General features: G+C 41.3%; 1 protein-coding gene across 6 annotated transcripts in view; it reads left to right on the plus strand.

Annotated features, from left to right (window-relative positions):
* Nucleotides 1-12909, plus strand: part of ELFN2 (extracellular leucine rich repeat and fibronectin type III domain containing 2) — a 217573-nt gene that overhangs the window by 188058 nt on the left and 16606 nt on the right. The gene's annotated exons all lie outside the window — the stretch shown is intronic.

Genomic DNA, 12909 nt, shown 5'->3' on the forward strand with positions numbered 1-12909 from the left:
AATTCAAAGTGCTGGTTATGACCTTTTAAGCTCTACAACAGTTGTTCTCAACCTGGGGTCCCCAGGTAATTTGGCCTAAAACTCCCAGAAATCCCAGGCAGTTTATCAGCTGTTAGGGTTTTGGGAGTTGAAGGCAAAACATCTGGGGACCCACAGGTTGAGAACCACTGCTCTAGACAGTTCAGATCCAGGCTTTTTGGCCAAGCACATCCCCTTGTACAAACCTGTCTGGGCCCTCCTCTTGGTCCCACTTCCATCTCAAGCTCAGTTGGTGTGAACGAGAGAGTGAGCCTTTTTGGTGACTGCCCCTTGACTCTGGAACTCCCTGCCCAGGGAAGCCAGAATGTCCCTCCCCCCGCTGTCCTTCCAGTGGCAGGCTAAAAGCTTTTTATTAAGGCAGGCATTTAATGAATAAGGCTTTTAAGATCAAGTCAGGAGGTATGGTGGCTTTTAAAATACTGTTTATATTCAATTCTGTTTTAATATTTTCATATTGGTATATTTTGAATTGTATGCTAATGCTTTTATGTTAAGCTGCTTTGAACCTCATTCAGGAAAGATAAAGCAGGGTATAAAGAAATATAATAGTAATAGTAACAACAACAACAACAACAACAACAACAATAGTAATAATAATAATAATTGACATGGCTGATAACTATGGTTTATGGGGATTCTGGAAGCTTTAGGAATAAATACTTTTTATAAGAACTGTGCTGAAGACTTTGTTTGAAGAAGGCAAAGTGAAAAAGCCACTTCAGTAAGGGAGGCACTTGGTTTGACACAGTTCTGCTCAAAAGATGGATCTGTTTGTTTACACATGTAAGCATAAATTTAGAAATGCTGTATTTTTTCATTTTTAAGACATGCTTTTCCCCATATAAACATCTCTAAAAATGGGGTACATCTTAGAATTGTGGGTGATTGTTTACATGAAAATAAATCTCTTTTTTTGTTGGTGGCACTAAAATTAGTGTGCATCCTACAAACAGCATCTTAAAATCAAAGAAATATGGTAATAACTGTAATTTCATAGAATCATAGAATCATAGAATCATAGAGTTGGAAGAGACCTCATGGGCCATCCAGTCCAACCCCCTGCCAAGAAGCAGGAATATTGCATTCAAATCACCCCTGACAAATGGCCATCCAGCCTCTGCTTAAAAGCTTCCAAAGAAGGAGCCTCCACCACACTCCGGGGCAGAGAGTTCCACTGCTGAACGGCTCTCACAGTCAGGAAGTTCTTCCTAATGTTCAGATGGAATCTCCTCTCCTGTAGTTTGAAGCCATTGTTCCGCGTCCTAGTCTCCAAGGAAGCAGAAAACAAGCTTGCTCCCTCCTCCCTGTGGCTTCCTCTCACATATTTATACATGGCTATCATATCTCCTCTCAGCCTTCTCTTCTTCAGGCTAAACATGCCCAGTTCCCTAAGCCGCTCCTCATAGGGCTTGTTCTCCAGACCCTTGATCATTTTAGTCGCCCTCCTCTGGACACTTTCCAGCTTGTCAATATCTCTCTTGAATTGTGGTGCCCAGAATTGGACACAATATTCCAGATGTGGTCTAACCAAAGCAGAATAGAGGGGTAGCATTACTTCCTTAGATCTAGACACTATGCTTCTATTGATGCAGGCCAAAATCCCATTGGCTTTTTTTGCCGCCACATCACATTGTTGGCTCATGTTCAACTTGTTGTCCACGAGGACTCCAAGATCTTTTTCACACGTACTGCTCTCGAGCCAGGCGTCCCCCATTCTGTATCTTTGCATTTCATTTTTTCTGCCAAAGTGGAGTATCTTGCATTTGTCACTGTTGAACTTCATTTTGTTAGTTTTGGCCCATCTCTCTAATCTGTCAAGATCGTTTTGAATTCTGCTCCTGTCCTCTGGACTATTGGCTATCCCTCCCAATTTGGTGTCGTCTGCAAACTTGATGATCATGCCTTCTAGCCCTTCATCTAAGTCATTAATAAAGATGTTGAACAGGACCGGGCCCAGGACGGAGCCCTGCGGCACTCCGCTCGTCACTTCTTTCCAAGATGAAGAGGAAGCATTAGTGAGCACTCTCTGTGTTCGTCCACTTAACCAATTACAGATCCACCTCACCGTAGTTTTGCCTAGCCCACATTGGACTAGTTTCCTTGCCAGAAGGTCATGGGGGACCTTGTCGAAGGCCTTACTGAAATCCAGGTACGCTACATCCACAGCATTCCCCGCATCTACCCAGCTTGTAGCTCTATCGAAGAAAGAGATCAGATTAGTCTGGCATGACTTGTTTTTGATAAATCCATGTTGACTATTAGCGATGACTGCATTTGTTTCTAAGTGTTTGCAGACCACTTCCTTAACAATCTTTTCCAGAATCTTGCCCGGTATCGACGTGAGGCTGACCGGACGGTAGTTGTTTGGGTCGTCCTTTTTTCCCTTCTTGAAGATTGGGACCACATTGGCCCTCCTCCAATCTGCTGGAACTTCTCCCGTTCTCCAAGAACTCTCAAAGATGGTTGCCAATGGTTCCGAAATGACTTCCGCTAGTTCCTTCAGTACTCTTGGGTGTAGTTGATCTGGCCCTGGGGACTTGAACTCATTAAGAGCGGCCAGGTATTCCTGGACGACTTCTTTCCCAATTTGGGGTTGGATGTCCTCCAATCCCTCATCCACTCCATCTTGCTGAGGTTGAAGACTCTCTTTTTGTGAGAAGACCGAGGCAAAGAAGGCATTAAGTAGTTCTGCCTTTTCCCTATCCCCTGTCAGCATTGCCCCATCTTCTCCTCGAAGAGGTCCTATCGCCTCCTTGTTTTTCCTTTTTCTACTGACATAAGAATAGAAGCCCTTTTTATTGTTTTTAATGTCCCTGGCAAGTCTGAGCTCGTTTTTTGCTTTAGCTTTGCGGACCTTTTCCCTACAGGTGTTGGCTATTTGTTTGAATTCTTCTTTGGTGATTTCTCCCTTTTTCCACTTCTTGTGCATGTCTCTTTTGTGTCTTAGCACAGTTAGAAGTTCTTTGGACATCCATTCTGGCTTCTTTGCACTTGTCCTATTTTTTCTCTTTGTTGGCACGGTTTGCAATTGCGCCTTGAGTATTTCACTCTTGAGAAATTCCCATCCATCCGTAGCTCCCTTGTCTTTTAGTATCTGTGTCCACGGAATGCTGCTCAGCGTTTCCTTCATTTTTTGGAAATCAGCTCTCCTAAAGTCCAAAATGCGGGTTTGACTTGTCTTAGTTTCAGCCTTCCTTTGTACCTCAAATTGCAGGAGCACATGGTCACTTGCCCCTAAGGATCCTACCACTTCGACCGCATCGATCAGGTCCTCCGCATTTGTTAGGATGAGATCAAGAGTAGCCAATCCCCTTGTTGCCTCTTCTACCTTCTGGACCATGAAATTGTCTGCAAGGCAAGCGAGGAATTTGTTGGACCTTGTACTCCTGGCCGAGTTTGTTTTCCAGCAAATATCGGGATAGTTGAAATCGCCCATGACTACTACATCTCTTTTCTGTGCCTGTTTGGTCAATCAGAGAATCAGAGTTGGACAAGCTTGCATGGACAGTCCAGTCCAATCCCCTGCGATGCACTCCTGATTATATATGTAGTTAAGTCTCAATAACCTGGAACTTTGTGTTTTGCCCACATAGTTGTGGGATCTCTCCCCCCACTACCTCCACATTTAATGTACTTCTAACTACCAGACTCTACTCCTTTCTAGAAGACCTGTGGGCAGAGAAGTGTTATAGCCCCTTGAATACTTTTGGAAGGACAAATCACTATTTCATATATATTTTCACCCGGTTTTTTAAAAAATGTTCTTTCTTTTTAAAAGAAATCTGCACATTTTAGTAATTTCATATAAAGGTAAAGGTTTCCCCTGACATTACATCTAGTTCTGTGCAACTGTAGGGGTGGTGATCCTCTCTATTTCTAAGCTGAAGAGCCAGCATTGTCTGTAGATGCCTACAAGGTCATGTGGCCAGCGTGACTGCATTGAGTACCGTTACCTTCCTGCAGAAGTGGTATCTATTGATCTACTCACATTTGCATGTTTTTGAACTGCTAGGTTGGCAGAAGCTGGGCCGGACAGCAGGAGCTCATTTTGCTCCCAGGATTTGTATCACCAACCTTTCGGTCAGTAAGTCCAGCTGCTCAGCGGTTTAACCCGCTGCACTACCAGGGGGCCCAATTTCATATATACAATATTTTATAACCAATCCATGTTAATCAGCGAAACAGAATTCTTGCCCTTCTCCACCAGGGCATGGAGACTGATGGCTCTGAGGTCAGCAGGGTAGAGAACCCACTTTGGTTATAGTCTGGATTTTACATGAATTATCCCAGGGATGGAGTCTTAAATAGGTCCATTTACTGCCCCACTGACCAGAAATTTCAGCCTCATCGAAATTCAGTAGGTATAGTTATTCTCAGCATTAACTAGCTGTTTGAGAGCCAGGTATTTTAAGCCCTCTGCTTGGATGTACGTTCCACCTTTTTAAAAAATCAAGTTCCTTTCATCCCCACCCATTCCTCCATAGACAGACTAGGTGAATTGTGATAGTAGGCTAATGATGAATGCTTTAGCTGGAGCAAGTGAGAAGTAGTAACAGAAAAGCAGATAAACCAAATCTGGATTGATAATTGAGAGACTCTGCAAAGGAATGTGCAGGGATTGCGAAAGATGAGTAAAATAAAACTCAAAGAAGATATATTTAATATATAAAGATGGGGGTTTAAGCATGAAACTAGTATCTGGGAACTGATCATAGTATCATAAAGTTGGAAGAGACCTCGTGGGCAAGCCAGTCCAACCCCCTACCACATATAAAACACCACATATTATTTTCAACCCATCAAGTTTGAGATGAAAACAAGTATCAAAGCAAGCATCTTTAAGAAGTATACTTTTATGAATGATAGCTGAAAGTTCTGCGTGGAACTTTCCTTTTACTGCAGTAGTAACAACCAACACAACAACTCTTTTCTTGCCACAGGAGAGTGGCAGCAGTATTCCCAAGTAATGACTGGGAATGTTACATCTCCAAATTTCTTCTACATTTTATGCCCCAAGTGACATCAGGAAACTATTGCTTAAAGCAGGGTTATTTCATTTCTTGTCCTCAATTTGCTGTCCTGACTAGGCATCATATAGGTCCCTGCAGTTAAACTGCATCATTTGATTTCCAGACATTTTGCAAGCTCTGGCCAAGGAGAGTATCTGCTTTCTAGAGGACATTCCTTGGTGACTGGGTGTCCAGTATATGTCTGGTTTAAAGAAACGGAGCAGTAAGCAGAGAGAAAATGACACTATCCATCATTAACAACATTGACCCTGGGAGCAAGCATTCAGGATACTTGCTCCCATTCTTGTCCACCACGGTGTGATGTATTGTTATACGACTGCTTAGATTGCATTCATTCTGTTTCAGTTTGAAACTGTGCAATTATTTTAAAAAATGGCAAATGCAAATTTGATGCAAATATGCATCTTCTTTTAACCCCTTTTTTGGAGATTCATTAACTTGCTTTTATATCTATGCTTAAATGGCTATTATGTACAGTATTGTTTGATATCACAGGTGAACCGATTTTGCAATTCTTAGGGACCACAAACTTTCTTGCCCACTTCATTACTTGGTTTGTCCTGCCAATCCCTCCTAGTTCATCTTCCCTCTGTTCTTCTTCCCACAAACCCCCTCCTCCTCATCTTGGCTCTTGGTTTTAGATTACTGAATATTCAAAGGCTTCTTTCTCCAACTTGATCTGTGATCCTTTAATCCAGCTGGCCCAGTAATTCTGCAGACCCAGATCAGCGCAGATCTCTCCCAGCACAGATTAAATTCCTTAAGGGTTTGCATTTTCCCCTCCCCACCCTCACTTTCCTTCATTTTATTTTGTGGCCTTTGCATCTTTAAGTTGGAAATTGGACTTTGTTCTAGCAGGGAAGGATTTAGTGATAGTCTTAGTGAAGATCTTTTAGAAAACAAAAGAAATCAAAGTTGTGGCCTGAGCATATAATGAAATTTATGTTAAAGAAACTAAGAAGGAATGCTTCACTTTCTTTCTTGTTGTTCTGGAAATGTAGTGTACATATTTGAGGCAGTGGTTGGAATCTCTAGTGGGGTAAATGGGACCTTTGGGGCCATTTTTGCAGCTACCTTCCCTTTTTTCAGCTCCCAAATCCAGAACCTGTTTTTCAAACCCTTCCTGGAAAAAAATGGTGAAAAGATTCCCAGTCATAAAAGTCTCCAGGCAGTAATGGCCAGGGACTCCCAAGTTAGTGAGATGGTGACTTTAGCAATATGTTTTATTCCTAAACTTAAAGTATGGCCTTAGAGGAGCTGTCCAGGGGACTGACTATATGAAAGCTGTTTCAGAACCTTGGACAGCTCCCACCTTCACTTGGGAGCTTCTAACTGCCATTGCTCCTAGGTGTCCTGATTTTTGTCTTAGATCGAAGGCCAGGGTCCTCTGCACCTTGTTTATTTCCTCAGCTGTTAATGTGCAATAGAGTTGTTTTATAAAACAAGTTTTGATTTTGAGAGTTTTGTAAGGCTGGACTAGCGATTGGCAGATCATATAGCTTGAAGACTGGCCGCTGGACTTTGGCAGCTTGCCTTTCCTTAGTTTAACCTGAGATTGTATGTGTGCTAACTACTACGTTATAACTAAATGCCATAAAGGCACCAAATCCTTGTATGATCTTGGAAGCTAAGCATGTCTAGCTCTGGTTATTACCTGAATAGGAGTAAGTAAGTAAGTAAGTAAGTAAGTGAAACTTTATTTCTATCCCACCCTCTCCCATGGGGACTCAGGGTGGTTCACAACATAAAAGGCAAACATTCAATACAATATAATACAGCAGTAGACTAAAACAATTCAAAATAAACATGACTAAACATTTGGCAACAAAGCAAATCACATGAAAACAATTACACAATATTAATAAAACAGAAGTTGAAAGCCGTGTCTGCTAATGAATATAAGGGGCTTTAGGGTGTATGACAGAGAAAGAAACTGGCAAACCCACCTCTGGGTATTCCTTGCCAAAGAAAATCCTATGAAATGCATGGATATATCATAGATTGACAAGTGTCTTGAAGAGAAAGATACACACACATGAGGGCGAACAAATTGAAACTTAATCCAGACAAGACAGAGGTACTCCTGGTCAGTCGAAAGGCCGAACAGGGGATAGGGTTACAGCCTGTGTTAGACGGGGTTACACTCCCCCTGAAGACACAGGTTCGCAGTCTGGGAGTGATCCTGTACTCACCGATAAGCCAGGAACCCCAGGTCTCGGCGGTGGCCGGGAGAGCTTTTGCACAATTAAAACTTGTGCGCCAGCTGCGCCCTTTCCTTGGGATGTCTGACTTGGCCACGGTGGTCCACGCTCTGGTTACATCCAGAATAGACTACTGTAACGCTCTCTATGTGGGGCTGCCTTTGAAAACTTCTCGGAAGCTTCAATTAGTCCAACGGTTGGCAGCCAGGTGCGACGTACAGGGAGCGCTCTACTCCTTTGTTGCGCTAGCTCTACTGGCTGCTGATTGGTTCCGGGCACAATTCAAAGTGCTGGTTTTAACCTTTAAAGCCGTGAATGGTTCTGGCCCAGATTACTTATTCGAATGTATCACCTGCTATGAACCATCACGAAACTTAAGATCGTCAGGAGAGGCCCAGCTCTCAATCCCACCACTCTTGCAAATGCGGTTGGTTGGGACGAGAGTCAGGGCCTTCTCGGCAGTGGCTTCCTGTCTATGGAACTCCCTCCCTAAGGACATCACGTTGGCCACCTCCCTCCTGTCCTTTAGAAGACAACTGAAGACCTGGCTCTGTGGCCAGGCATTTGATTAGTTGAAAGTGACAATAGGAAAGGAATTTGGATTTGTGACATTGGATTTCCTGGCTTGATTCTTGATTTTTGGTTTTACTGGCATTTTAATATCATTGGTAAGTGAATTTATTGACTGATGTGTACGATGTTTTAAGATGTTTTTACTGTTTTACTATTTTATTGTATCCGTATGATGTATATGTTGTAAGCACCATTGATGCCTTTGTGAGGCCGCCCCGAGTCCCCCTTGTGGAGAGAAGGGTGGGATAGAAGTGCACGAAATAAAATAAATAATAAACACACAGCTCTGCAATGCTTCACAGCTCTGCAATGCTTCACAGTGCAAACCTACAGGTTTGATTGCAGAATTACCAAACTTGGCATGATAACTAATGGGAATAATAATAAATAAAAATAAAACTTTATTTCTATCCCACCCTATCTCCCTGGGGAGACTCAGGGTGGTTTACAACATACAGTGGCAAACATTTCAGTACTGTAAAGTGCAGGAAAACAATAAACAATGGTAAACAGCTGATAACATCTTAAATAGCAAATATCAGATAATAGAGTTGGTCAATGAATTAAACAAACATAACTAAAATACAGAATTACACAGTATACCTCGAGTCCCCTTGGGGGAGAGAGAAAAGGATAGAAAAACAGTTGTTGTTGTTGTTGTTGTTGTTGTTATGCATTTAAAAAGACTCCATAATCAAGGTAAAGGGAATAAGGTAAAGATTGTAGTAAAGTTGAACTTGATCTAGCAGCCAGCTAAAATGCCTCCCAAATTAACACTTTGAGTTTCTGTATTTATTCCTCTAGAATGCACATTTATGAAATAGTTCTTAACTAAAGTCTGAATTTAGACAAACATCTAAAACATTTTGTTCACATTGGTGACCTACTGCAAACTAGCTTTTTCAGCTTGTTTGATCTATTTTGCATGAACATGGAGTAAAATAATATTTACATCATGTTTTTTTAAGGTTTATAGTGTTACCTATGTCAAAGTTTTGTCTGAATCCAATCGTAAATGAAATTACCAATATCAAACCAGGTAATGCCAGGTAAATTTCCTAGCCACTCATTTTTTTAAAAAAATGTATTCTTTACTTGGAATAAAATATGATGTCCTTGTTTCCCCCTTTTCTGCTATGCTCTGCATCCTCTCCGGCATGCTTTGACTGTGTTTTAAATAATACAATCTCCAGGGGACATTCAACTTGCTCCCTAGGAAGGCTTTTGGCTAACTGCCATCATTTGGTTCTGCTCGCCCCATCAGGTATAAGAGCCTATTGGAGATACTTTAAGGAGCAACTTTGAAGCCTCCCATGGGCACCCTTACTTTGTAGTTTCCACTGCTGACAAATGGCTGCTGATGTAAGCATTGTTTTCTATCTTTAGAAAGCTGCTCACATCAGCTGTCGCAGAAGGGGTGCCCACAAGGTATGGAAACCCCAGGGAGCATTCAGGTTGTTCTTTGGGGTTTTGACTTGCTCTCAAGGGCAGCTTTATTGTTGATTCTCCATTTCTGATTGGGTGCATAAAGCCATGTGATTTTAAAGTTGAGAACAGCCTTAGAAGAAATATTCACAACAGGGCACAATGAAAATTGTTTCTCTATACATATATATTTTCACCTTATTGTTTTGCAGCTCTGTTCAGCAAATGATCCTTCACCAACTACCTTTGTAGCCATTGTTTGTGAGGCCAAAGTGAGAGAATGCTTGGCTTGGCACAAACTATGAATCTTTTTAAATATAAGTGGGCAAAGTGTGGTCCATGGACTACATGCACCCCAGAGCTTTTTCTGTTTCCCTTGTTGGACAGAGGTCAGAACATTTGAATCAACAAGGCCCCCCTCTCCACTCCCAAAACCTGAGACCATTTTCACCATGTTTCATACAGTCATTAAAAATGAAGCATTTGGGTGAAATAAATTAAGATTTTGTTGGTGGAAAATGTGTGTCTCCCCAAACAGTTGTGATGGGGCTCCTATTGAGAGATAGATCATTGCTACATCATAATAGCTACATCTCCATAAAGGATTCCAGCTAAAGAGACAAAAAGAAGGCATTTCAGGGGATCCCAGCCAGTGTCATCTTTCAAACAAACCTATGTATATTCATGGCCATCACTTCTCTGGAGCTCCATCAGTGAGTCTACCACAGGGTGAACAAAGTTTTTTTAAGGATTTATGAGTAGGATTGCTGTAAGTTTTTCAGTCTGTATGACCATGTTCCAAAAGCATTCTCTCCTGACATTTCACATGTATCTAAGGCAGGTATCCTCAGAGATTGTGAACTTCTGGAACATGGCCATACAGCCCGAAAAACTTATAGCAACCCAGTGATTCCAGCCATAAAAGCCTTTGACAACACATCAATTTGTGAGAAGTTCAGCTAATCTTTCTGTTCCTTAGCTTCTCCTGGCAAAGAGGGGCTGGGTGGAATGGGGATATGCTGAGGGGAATTCTTCCCTGCCATCAGTGATGGCCAGTGGCTCCTATGTCAGTGAGTTATGAATCCACAGTGGGTTTTATTGCCATGAGTGTGCAAACTTCAAGGCTGTGTAGGCCTGAGGACCTATAGGTCCTTAGTGATGGGTGATACATTGCCTCATTTCTTCTTGAGGAATGAAGATTATTTAAAGCAGGAAACACTGCAGCCTGGGATTACAACTTGAATCAAATGTGTGTCAAGACATTGAGGGATTGAAAACAACCCCCTTCCAACTGCATAGCCTACTTTTACTTGTCACTGTGTTTGTAATCTAAAACTCAGGTTAAGGATTAATAGATTGATAGTGCATATTATGTCGAACCGAAATGCATGCTAACATGCTTCTTGAACATCTTTTCTGTCAGGTCCTCCCTTTTCTTATTGCTAAGCCTGGATTTTCCATTTAGGCATGAGCTTATGGCACCTTTCATAAGGTCCTGGATGGAGAGGTGAGAGGAAAGCATGGTATGGAGTGTAGCCAATGGTTGAAGTTCAAATGTGTGTGGGCCAGAGAGGAAAATAATACTTGAAAATATTTTAAAAAGTCTGGAAAATGTTTTCTCAAGTATTGAGAGATTCAGATAAGAAGAATTCTGGGCTGATTAGAATCTTTGTAATTTTAGACTTCTTCTATGTAAAATTTGCACATAGTTGTTTTGTGCAGGAAATAGCATTATTTGGGCAGAAAACAATATTTTTGTAGAGAAACATTATTTTGTGTGCATAAAATGCTGCTCCCTGTACAAAATCTTTGTATTCTTCACAAAGACAGAATATTCTACACAGTTTCCATGAACTTTCTTTTTCCTTCCTTCAAGAAGAAAATTAGAATAAATTACATCCCTAATGTGGGCCGGCTGAATGGTAGACTTGGATCTCCATTGTTCATTTAATGCACAATTCATTTACAAAAGCTTGGAAAAATTGGAATATAGTCATGTACCTCTCAGAATATTTTATAAAGTTAAAATCTAAAATGTAACTTTTTCTAAGCTATGTTAATTTGTGGAACTCACTGCCACAGGAGTTGGAAATGGACACTTTCTTAATAGACAAATTCCTAGTGAGCCATGTTAAATGGAACTGCCATACAAATAAATTGCTTTGATGCCTGCCATAAGACGTGTGGAGATATCTTTTTTCAGTGCAACAGGAAACACAATGCTATATCTTGATGGACCTTTTGTCTTATCTAATAGAGCTCTCTTTAAAAATGTTACCATTTTGTCCCTCAGGATGCTACATAACATACAGCCTTTTCCTCATATTATTATATAACAATTAGCCAGGCGTGAAAAAGCTGGTTTGTGTATAGTTATTTATATGCCAGAAAAAGAAACAAGCTCTTGTAGCAAGTTACTGTAAATCCTTTGCTAAGAAAAGTGATATTCTACTGTTTGTTTCACTTAATGCAAGTTAGCATGTTTTTGTAATGCATTCTTACTTTTTGGGGGTCATGGAAGTCTCACTCCTTGACTACAGTGAAGTGTGTATAATCCTTTCAACCTCTCTCTCCAACTTCTGAATGCAATTCAAAGCAAACACTGAGTCTTGAGGCCCAAGGAATTGTACTGTATGTGTTTGTTGAAAGGAGAAATAACACAAGATCTTCAGCATGCTGAATGCTGCATCCAGTATGAAGTTCCACACGACCATAGTTTCCTGTAGTTTGAGTTCCACTCAAACTACAGGAAAGGAGATTCCACCTGAACATGTGGAAGAACTTCCTAACAGCTAGAGCTCTTCAACAGTGGAACTCTCTGCCCCAGATTGTGGAGGATGCTCCTTCTTTAGAGGCTTTTCAACAGAGGCTGGATGGCCATCAGTTGGGGGGTGCCATGGATGCAATTTTCCTGGTTGGACTGGATGGCCCATGAGGTCTCTTCCAATTCTATGATTCTGTGATTCATGGCCTGATCACCATTAGATGGGCAAATCTACACTGCCTGAATATAATAGCTTTGAAAATACAGTCAGCTCTCCACATTTGCTGGGGTTACACAGGACCTTCACAGTGAGGAAATGACCAATTTTTAAAAAGTGGTTTTTTTAATGTTAAGGAATTATTTCCTAGGAATGTCTAAAGTTTCCAGCATGACTCCATGGTCAGCGTTCTCTGGATGGTGACCAAAGAAGCACACTGAAAGGCCAAGAGATTCTCAGAATTTTTAAAAAACCAAACCTTAATCAAATCTGCAGAAGCCAGACTTGTAAATGCCAAGGACTGACTGTACAGGTAGAGCACATATTTCCTCATGATAGGGATAATCCCTATTATTTGAAGGAGAGTCAAGCCTAAGGATAACTAGAAGTGTTGCTGACATGCTTTCCCCATGCCTCAGCATGCATCCAGGCCAGCTGTGACCAGTTATACAGTTCTTTCCACCAATTAAAAGTACTCATCAAGACCATATTGACACCCACCCTCCCTCCAAATTTCTGTTAAGGCAAGAGAATTATTTTCGGAACAGGAGTGGTTATACAACAAATGAATTATTTATCTTTTTTGCATCCAGGAAGAGAAAAGCATTTAGTTAGCAGCCTGCTTTATTTATCTTCTCTATGTTTGTGTGTGTGTGCATG

This window comes from Anolis sagrei, chromosome 5, assembly GCF_037176765.1.
Source record: "Anolis sagrei isolate rAnoSag1 chromosome 5, rAnoSag1.mat, whole genome shotgun sequence".
Classification (NCBI taxonomy): Eukaryota; Metazoa; Chordata; class Lepidosauria; order Squamata; family Dactyloidae; genus Anolis; species Anolis sagrei.